General features: G+C 45.3%; 1 non-coding gene across 1 annotated transcript; it reads left to right on the top strand.

Annotated features, from left to right (window-relative positions):
• The first annotated feature begins 765 nt into the window (after positions 1 to 765).
• On the top strand, positions 766 to 894 carry LOC126024870 (small nucleolar RNA SNORA51). The gene has a single exon (XR_007500967.1). It is a non-coding gene; the product is annotated as a small nucleolar RNA SNORA51 (small nucleolar RNA).
• The last annotated feature ends 8983 nt before the right edge of the window (positions 895 to 9877 follow it).

The following is a 9877-nucleotide window of genomic DNA, read 5'->3' as shown; positions in this document are numbered from 1 at the left end:
CACCTCCTCACTAGTGCAGCTGTGCCCGTATTTTTCTTTAGCTCTTGCTAAGCCTTTAGGAAACCACAGGAGCTGCTGGTGGGTTAGAGATCTTGGAGGCTGGTGACTGTTTGGCCAGCGAGGGTTGTTGAAGTTATCTGGCTGAGAAAGATTGTTGCAGCCCTGCCTGCAAAAGAACTGTAAATAATATCCTCGTTTCTCACTGAGGAGGAATGTGTCGAGTACACTAAATTTTAAGGGAGCCATGTGATTTTTTTTTTTAAACTAGCATCATCCTGAAAAAACATACTTGGATTCTCTTCCTGGATTGAAATTACAAGTTTTTCCTATACATGGATGTACATGGAATCTATCATGCTGAGTGAAATAAGTCAGAGGGAGAGAGAGAGACGCAGAATAGTCTCACTCATCTATGGGTTTTAAGAAAAATAAAAGTCATTTTTGTAATCCTCAGAGACAATGAGAGGAGGGCTGGAACACCAGATCACTTCATGAAGCTCACTACAAAGAGTGGTGAATATGCTGTAGAAACAACTACACAGAGAACTACCATAATCATGTGAATGAATGAGGGAACGGGAAAGCCTGTCTGGAGTACAGGTGGGGGTGGGGTGGGATGGAGGGAGATTTGGGACATTGGTGGTGGGAATGTTGCACTGGTGAAGGGGTGGGGTTTCTTTACATGACTGAAACCTAATCACAATCATTTATGTAATCAAGATGTTTAAATAAAGGAAAAAATGAAGAAAAAAAAAAGAAAGATAAGGCCTCCCAATGCTTACCACAGGCTGTGTTCTTTACACTGTATAGAAAGACGAGGTACAGTAAATTCTTCCCATATACACCTCAAACCAGGTCCTTTGCCTGGTCTGTATTGTGAATGGGGGGGGACAAAAAAAGAAATTACAAGTTTTATAGTGAGGAAGAGGTATAAGAAAGAACACATCCTCTGAGCAAGGGTAGTTCTTTATTTTTTCTCCTTAAAGGCTTTATTTTTTATAATAATTTATTTATGCACCATGATTACAAATATGTTTGTAGTTGGGTTTCAGTTATAAAAAAGAACACCCCTGCCCTTCACCGGTGCAACCTTCCCACCACCAATACCCTCCCACCCTCCTCCCCTCACCCTCTGCCAGTATTTGAAACAGGAATTCTATTTCTCTCACTCATTATTGTCATGATAATTGTTTGTTACTGTAATTATTTCTCTAACTGCACTCACCACTCTTTGTGGTGAGCTTCATATCGTGGGCCAGTCCTTCCAGCCGTCGTCTCTATTGTCTCTGGGTATTATTACACTACTGCCTTTTATTTTTCTTAAATTCCATAGATGATTGAGACTATTTTGTGATGGACTTTCTCCTGACAAAAACAGTCTGAGAAATCCTCTTTCAATAACAGCCTGGTAAGGGCTGTATAATAAAAGGCCTAGAAGGCTTCTCTGTTCTCTCTGTGTTCCACGCTGTCATTCCCCAGCCACTAAACATCTGAATGCTCACAGAATGTTTTTCCTTTGTAAATTATCTGGCAAAAGATTCATTCAAACAATTCTTTTCCAAGAAATGTAACCAATGTATGATCAGTACATCAGGGCTTTTGAATTTGCTATTCTTCTTGTTTCCTCTTTTGAACTATGTCTTCATATATTGGCTCTTTTATTCTCCCTCCTTCCACAAAGACAAATTTTTACCCCGTCCTCCTATCTGTTTTATGCTTGGTTTGCATGAACTCTCAGTCATGAATCCACATGTAATGAACTACAGGGGCTGAGTTAGCTAGAGAAAGAGAAGTAGGCAAAGGAGAAATGGAACAGCAAGGTAAGAAGAAAACTACAGATGTCAGAGAGATGATACAGCAGGTAAGGTGTTTGCCTTGCACACGGCTAACCTAGGTTCAATTCCCAGCCCCCAGATGTTCCCCCATCCCCCAAGTCCTCCAAGAGTGATCCCTGAATGCAGAACCAAGACTAACCTCTCAGGACAGTTGAGTGTGAGTCAACATCCAAGGGTGGGGGGGAGAAATCTGTATATGAGCATGAAGCATTGCAATATAGGACTGGAGTTAGGAAATGTGCCACTGGGCCCAGGCTCAAGACACAAGGTCTGAGTAGCTGGAAGAATGAAGAACGTTGGAGAAAGGCACATTGGAATACAAAACTGGGCTAAAAAAAAGTCTGACCTGGACTGAACACTGCCAGAGTTATTTTATTGTGTTTGCTTCTCATTAGGCCTGGCTAGTGTGATGGGAAAGACTCAAGACTTCCCAAAACAGGGTGCTCCCATAAGGTCTATTGCACCTTTTTTGTCTTCAACACAGTTGTACGGGGGCATTAAGTCTGAATTTATCACCCCAAATGCACCCATTTTATAGGTGATTGACTGAGGTAGAGAGTGGGCAACTGTCCATATAGTGAGGAGTGAGGACAGGCCTCTGGCCCATTTTCTAGACATCATAGTGGGAATAAGTCAAGGAAAGAATGACTGACCCTCATGGTCAGACAGCAGGAGAGAGACGGAGAAGGTTGTAGAGGACAGATTCATTGCCAGCTCACAGCCTCCAGCATGGTCAGACATCTCTACACACCACAGAGTCCCTCCTTACCATGAGTCTCTATTCCTATCTGGCCCAGGTCTGAGGAGCCTGGAGAGCCAGTGGGCAGCAAAGGGGCCCTGGAATGTCTGTGTCATTGCCAGGCATGGAACTCCCCAGGGGCATGAATAGTGGCTAATAAACTGGGTCCAGGCCCATGGGATTGAATTCCCTTCAGAACAGGACAAGGGAAATATGGGAGCTGAGCATAAATAACTTTCCCCATTTGTAAATCCAGGTGGTTCACAGTGACTAGTGTTTCTAGAGGACCCACAGACTAAGGGCTGGGAAAGGCCTCTCCGGAGGGAGGTGTCTTTGATACCTGAGAAGGGTTCTTGTACTGCCTGACGAGGCAGAAGTGATGAAGGCAGAAGGGGGGACCTGTCACAGAACAGGCTGGCTAAGCACCAGTTGTCTATCAGATCATTTGTCTCCATTGAGACCATCTAGCAGTCAGGGGTCCTCAAACTTTTTAAACGGGGCCAGTTCAGTCCCTCAGTCCATTGGAGGGTCTGACTATAGTAAAAACAAAACTTATGAACGAATTCTTATGCACACTGCATAGATCTTATTTTGCAATGAAGAAACAAAACAGATACAAATACAATATGTGGCCCGCGGGCCATAGTTTGAGGACCACTGATAGCTAGAGCAGGGGTCCTCAAGTTTTTTAAACAGGGGAGCCAGCTCACTGTCCCTCTGACCATTGGAGGGCTGCACTACATTTTAAAATAATTTTATGAACACATTCCTATGCACACTGCACATATCTTATTTCGAAGTAAAAAAAGAAAAATGGGAACAAATACAATACAAAAGGAAGAACAAGTAAAGTGAAATCAACAAACTTACCAGTATTTCAATGGGAACTATGGGCCTGCTTTTGGTGGGCAATACTTTGAAGACCCCCTGCTCAAAACTGAGAGGTGAAGTTGAAAGACAGAGAGGAGGAGAGTCAGAGAAAGTGGCCCACATCCCACACATATACACTCCAGGCTTGGGACAAATCAGCTGCTCAGCAGGGCAGGCAGCAGTGGCTAAAACACCTGGCATGTCAGACACATGTTCTTGGCGGACTTTATGTGGCCTGCAAGCCATAATTTGGGGACCCCTGAGCTCTAGAGAGTTCCAAGTAGCCCAGTTGGCCAGGAAAAATGATTGACTATTTATTGCACAGGGGACAGACTGGGGACAGGGCTGAGAGTTCTCTAGTCCTCCTAGTTCTCTCTGCCAACTTCATCCTCAACTCCAGCTCCACTTCTCCTCCTCCTCCTCTCCCTACACATAGCACAGTGGGGAGGGTATTTCCCTTGCACAAGACTGACCTAGGTTTGATCCTTGGCATCCTGTATGATCCCCCAGGCCTGCTAGGAGTGATTCCTGAGTGCAGAGCCAAGGAGCAACCCCTAAGTACTGCCAGTTGTGGCCCAAAAACTAATAAAAAAAAAAAAATACCTCCTTCTAAGGGTGGAGTGAGAGTTACTGCTCAGGACCCCAAACGTCCCCCTCACCAAGGCTGTCTTCCTTGTCCCTATCTGGAGTCCACCCATGAGGCATTTTTCCACCAGCACAGCACAGGTCTCAGGACCTGGCTCCAGCTCTGGCCCAGCCCAGGAGGATTGGGGGGGGGGTCCCCTGAGGCAAGGTTCACGCACATTTGATCCTCCCCTTGTTCCCAGTACCAGATCCACACTGAGCTCTTATCTCCTCTGCCTCTCTGTCCACACCCCCACAGTCCCAATGCTCCTCCTGCTCTCCTCATGGGGCTGGTGCTCCTCAGGGATGAGCCTGGGCCCCAGGCTGGGGTGGGAAGGTGGCAGGTGGGAGCCCAGGGTGGGCAGGGAGACTCACTGTCTCTGGGGACCAGGCAAATGAGTGGGGGTTGAAGAATAGCAGGTTTATTTGGTTCCCCAGGAGGGAAACTCAGTTCCCCAAGCTGCGGGAGGCCCTTCAGCTTTTATGGCTTGGAACTCTCTGGCCTGGACCTTATTTGGCTAAAAAGTCACCAGTCTGGCCTGGCAAAAGGAGCTGAAGCCGGGACTAGGAACGGGAATGTCACCCTGCCTGCCCAGGTCTGAAGTGCTGTTAAATAATCACTTACATTTTCTTCCTTAAAAGGAGCTGTGAGCGTCATCCGTCCACTTATCCAAGTTCTGAGCTTGTCCCTCCTCAGTGTACTGCAGGCTCTTCCCTGGGGGTTCTTCCTTGAGTTTTTGTGCCTGTGGCTGCTGGGTTCTGTGCCCTCACCTGGCTCTGTCCTCCACTAACATAGTATCTGAACCCTATGGGATTATCACAGCCTCTGTCCTGCAGACTCTTCCCATATGCTCCAAGTGCCACTGCTAAAAGGAACCTTCTAGACCTCCTTTATTTTCTTTTTTTGTGATAAAGTTTTTTGATTTAAACACCTTGGTTACAAGGTTGTTCATGTTATTTTTCCCCACAGATAAAATTGTCCATGATTGAATTACAACCAATAATGTACAACAAACTTTACCAGTGCACATTTCCCACCACTAATGTCTCCAGTTTTCCTCTCACCCTCCTTGATACCCTCTTTATTCTCACCCACCCTTCCCACCTATGCTTAACCTCTCACTCAGGAAACCCCCTTGCCCCCAACACACTCTTCTTCCCTCCCCAGGGATGTCAGTGCCTTCTCATTCCTCCCATCCTCATCACCCTTTTTTCCTTTCAGCCTCCAGAGTCCACAGGAGAAGGTGTGAGGACTAAGGAGGGAGATTTTAATCCAGGATTCTGGAGAAGAGCAATCATCTGTCAGAAAATCAGACAGATGTAAGCCATGATGATGTGGTGCCCTCCAGATGGCATTCTGCTACCCGGCTGCTTATAAACTTGAATTCATAGGCACTGTGGACCACTCTGTATTCTGTTAGTGGCCAGCTGTGGGACAAAGGTCAAGTCCTTTGTTTCTCTAGGATTCAGCTTTGGCTGAAACGATGCTTTTCTCGGGGTCAATGAAAGACACACTTGAGATAACTTGTCCTAACCTACCTGGCACCGTTGTTGGCATCAGCGGCACTAACCCCATGGAAGAGAATTGCCCTGCCCTGATCTGCTTTCCCCACCTTACATTCCCAGCAGAGAGAAGGGCAGCAGCTTCTGGAATCTAAAGGCCTCCCTAGTTTTATTTATAAATATTTCTAGACATGGGCCAACTTTTATTTATAATATTTCCAGACATGGGCTAACTTCCCTCCTCTATCCCTTGCTTGTGCCTAGAGATTAAGAAAACACCACACTTGATTGAGGCTGATGTTTTGCCCCCAACTGAAACCCTAGGACCCCAAGATATCCCATTCCCCCTCCTCTTTTTTTTTTTTTTTTGGCGGTGAGATTTGGACCACATCTGGCAACCCTCAAGAGTTTCTCCTGGCTCTGTACTCAGAAATCATCCTCGCAGTCTCAGTGGTGCACCTGCGATGCCAAGAATCAAACCCAGATTGGCTGCGTACAAGGCAAACGCTTTCCCCATTGTGCTATCACTCTGTTCCCGGACACCCCCTTTTTCTTACATTGTTCCACAGGGCCCTGGCCAATTATGTGTGGCTCTCTGATGTGTATATTTGGGGTTTGTGATGAAGGAAAGACTCAGGCTTCCACCTTGCAGGAGAGAAACAGACATCTTCAGGAAGCTGATGGTTTGGAGGATGAAGGGGGAGCTAAGACTAACCTGATCCCTGGAATCGTGTCTCCATATTTCCTTCTTGGGGGGTGCTCTGGGACACTGGTTCTTTTATAGCTTGAGCCCTTCATCTGGGTAATGAGAATAGTTTCTCTATAGATCAGTAGCACCCAGTAATCCCATGTCACTGCCTACACTTCTCGCCCCATATTTAATAATAAAAAAAGTGCTACATGTATTTGGGGGTGGGGGCCTGCCATGTAGTATTAGGATGTCAAGGAACTAATCCCTTGATACTCAACCCAGCAGTACTAGGTCTGATGATTCTCAGGCCTGCTGATTCATACTGAAAGAGACAAATTGGGAACTATTCCAAATTTAGATTAGGAATATGACCCTAAGTAAAGAAACTGTTTTTTAAATCAGTTTCTACCTCAATCCCAGCTGCTTAACTCGGACTGTGTAAAAAGGGAAGCAGAAGGGGAAACCTACATATAATTGTCTTGATTCTCTTCTTCAAGTTATTCTGATTGGAGATAGGAGTAAAGTGAAGTTATTCGATGACTGTTCCCTGGGTAATACTTGCTTTCATCTTCACATTTCGCCAGAAAGATCTAAGATGAGTTGTAAAGATGAGTTGTAAATGACAGCTTCTCTCATGTGTGGGTATGTATGTGCATGTCTCTATGTGTGTCTCTGTGTGTGTTCACACATATCTGTCTACTCCTTAGAAAGGCACAAAGTCACATAGCACAGTAATGGAGCTGTTACTTGCGTCACTGTCACTTGGGTTCAATGTAAGAAGGAACAATTATTCATTTTGGCTCCCAAGTGTTGGTAGGCCATTTGTCAGGATGCCACCATTTCAAGCTATCACCATGGTCTGGAAGGGAAGTCAGGCTTCTGAATTCTGGGCATTGGTTGGGTGGCTATGGTTGGATGGGTACAGTCTGTGGTTCAGTTAGGTATCAGGCAGGGCAGCCCCCTAATTTTACTCCTCCTCCCACCATCCACTGACAGGCCAGAAATTTTATGGAAGGTTTCACTTCCTTCCACCCTACTTTGATTGCCTTTGTCTGTCCATCACACTCACTGCCACCTACTATAGCCATTAGAACATCCTATACTGGGCCTACCATAAACGTGTTGACAACTGGGAAAGAAAAAAAAAGAATGGTAACTACCTTCCTCAGATCAAGGAGGAGCTGAAAGTAGTCATGGGTCGCTGTCAGTGGTGAGCATCTGGTTCCTCTCCCTCCATCTGGGCCTGGGAGCCAGGGAGACTCACAGAATGAGCCAGGGCAGAAAGATCTGACATACTAACTCAAGCCATGCACATTCCAGTCATCTCATTGAACAGCTGTTCTTTCTCTCTATTCATCTAGGGCTTGGCCCTTTCTGGGCTCAGAGCTAGCCTCTGGCTTCTCTTCCAAGGCTCTCAGGGATCCAGGACAGCAGCAGCCTTAGCTATCAACAGCATGGCCTGTTCTTCCCAGTTCCGGGTTCTTTGAGCTTGGCTCAGCTGACTTCTACACCTAACCTCTCTCTGGTAGCTGCGGCCTTTGCTGTTGTATACGCTCTGCTCTCTGCAGTAGACACAGTCCCCATCTCAATCTCACTGTCTCTCAGTATCCTCTCCAGTTGCTCATAGATGCCATTTTCCTCACTCATTCTCTGCTCTCTTGCTCAATGTCAGGGTTCCGTGGCAGTAGCAAACTCCTCTGCCCTCCCTGGGCTCTCTGAAGTCATCTCAGTGGGTAGGATTTCTCCTAACAAACATGCCCTTAATTCACCTTAGCAGCATCTAGCTGGGGCCTAGCTAAAAGCTATGATCCACATCAACAGTCATGGCCTCCTCACTAGCTACACCCCACAATTTGATAAGAAAGGGAACAAATCTGGTACAGTGACAAGGTTGTTGGGACCTGGGTTTTGAACAAAGAAGGACGCCACTTTGTAAAGGCCACATGGCAGGCTTCTTCTCAGGTTCTGAGCAGGGAGGGACGCCATTTTGTAAGAATCACATGGTGTGAACCACATTCTAGGTCTTCACAAGCCTATTTCCATAGACTCTACCCCAAGCTACCTGGACATGCGAGGTAGCCTATTAGGGAAGGACAAGGGAACAGTAAGAAGCTAACCCTAGACAATTTTCATCATTTTAAAGATCATCAGAAAGCTGGACCCTCCCTATATCCTTTCTCTATATAATCTTCCCCATGACCTTGGGTGGGATTCATTTCTTGCGGGAGATGATGCTGGCAGCCAGTTTGGGGTCTTTTTGGCAGACAGATGAAACTATTAAGTTTTATTCCAGTTGTGTGGTCTCATCCTTCAAGTCTGGACTCTAGCACAACAAGGGTTCAAGAGAAATAGGGCTAAAAATAGGGCTAGATTCTGTATCTCTGATACAGAAGATGTGCTGGATAATTAACATCGTCAGGTTTCATGACAACAACACATTCTTTGTTATCACTGACTAAAACCAAATATCAGGCACGTGCACATTCTTGCATGGAAATATTGCAGAAAACTGGGTCAAACAGATCATGTCTTTATTCTAGCTGGACTGAAATTCCAAAAGTAACACTTGTCGATAATCATGATATTAGCCAGTTCAGCAGGTTCTAAATATATGTTTCTACTGACAATGATTTCAGAATGTGAGCCATCAGGAATCCCCACAAATTGAAAGTGAGGGGCATGAATAAAGGGGAAGAAAAAAAAATCACTTTTCATAAAGACAAGTCCTGGAGATGGTTAGGGATAATATACTATCAAATTGGGCAACTAATGATTACAAGGATCAATTTTAGGTTATGTATATTTTACCATGCTAAAATTAATTAAGGAAAAACTTAATCTACTAGATTAAAATTTTTAAATACTATTCTATTAGCCTGTATTATCAAATTTTCCTCTTCTTTGATTTGTTTCAAAACAGCAAGGACGTAAGCATTAGATTAATTTGTTGGTGAAAATGGAATGCTGAATTCTGGGGAACTCCTGTCCCCACTAATGGGCATATTCAAAGCACAGAGGGAAAACTGAGAGCAACTGAGAGATAATAAATACTCAAAGACGTCTGCTTCTGCCCCTATCTGGAAGGCTCTTGGAAAAGAGATCAGATGTTTTCTGTACAGAATCCAGAGTGAAGGCATATCAACAGCTCACAAATGACTGTCACAAATGCGACCTTTCAGCTCCTGTCACCATCATGAGATGGTGTAAGTTAACTTCTCTTAAATGACTGAGCACTTACATTCAGTTCTTATCCTGTGAGTGTTGGGGGAAGACCTTTTCTCAAATGCCTACAGAGAACTCTTTGCCTTTTTTTTTTAAGGTCCATGGAGATAACAAACCCATTTATAACTCTTTCTCAACTTCTCTGTGGGAACAAGCTCCCATAACCCTCAGCCCACAGGGACACTGAGGCCCACATTTCAAGAGATATGATTAAGTTGCTTCTGCCCTACCAGGCAGCCTGGCTGCCTCTGGGGCAAGCAGTTCCTCTGTACCTTCCTTGGAGGACACAGGCAGGGACAGACCACATTGCATTAAGAGTTAAGAACCTCCATTTCTCCCATCAGAACCAAGACTCGCCTCTGACCACTGCTCTTTGTTCTGCTGAGTTCCTTC

This window comes from Suncus etruscus, chromosome 12, assembly GCF_024139225.1.
Source record: "Suncus etruscus isolate mSunEtr1 chromosome 12, mSunEtr1.pri.cur, whole genome shotgun sequence".
Classification (NCBI taxonomy): domain Eukaryota; kingdom Metazoa; phylum Chordata; class Mammalia; order Eulipotyphla; family Soricidae; genus Suncus; species Suncus etruscus.
This window is presented reverse-complemented; position numbering and strand designations above follow the sequence as displayed.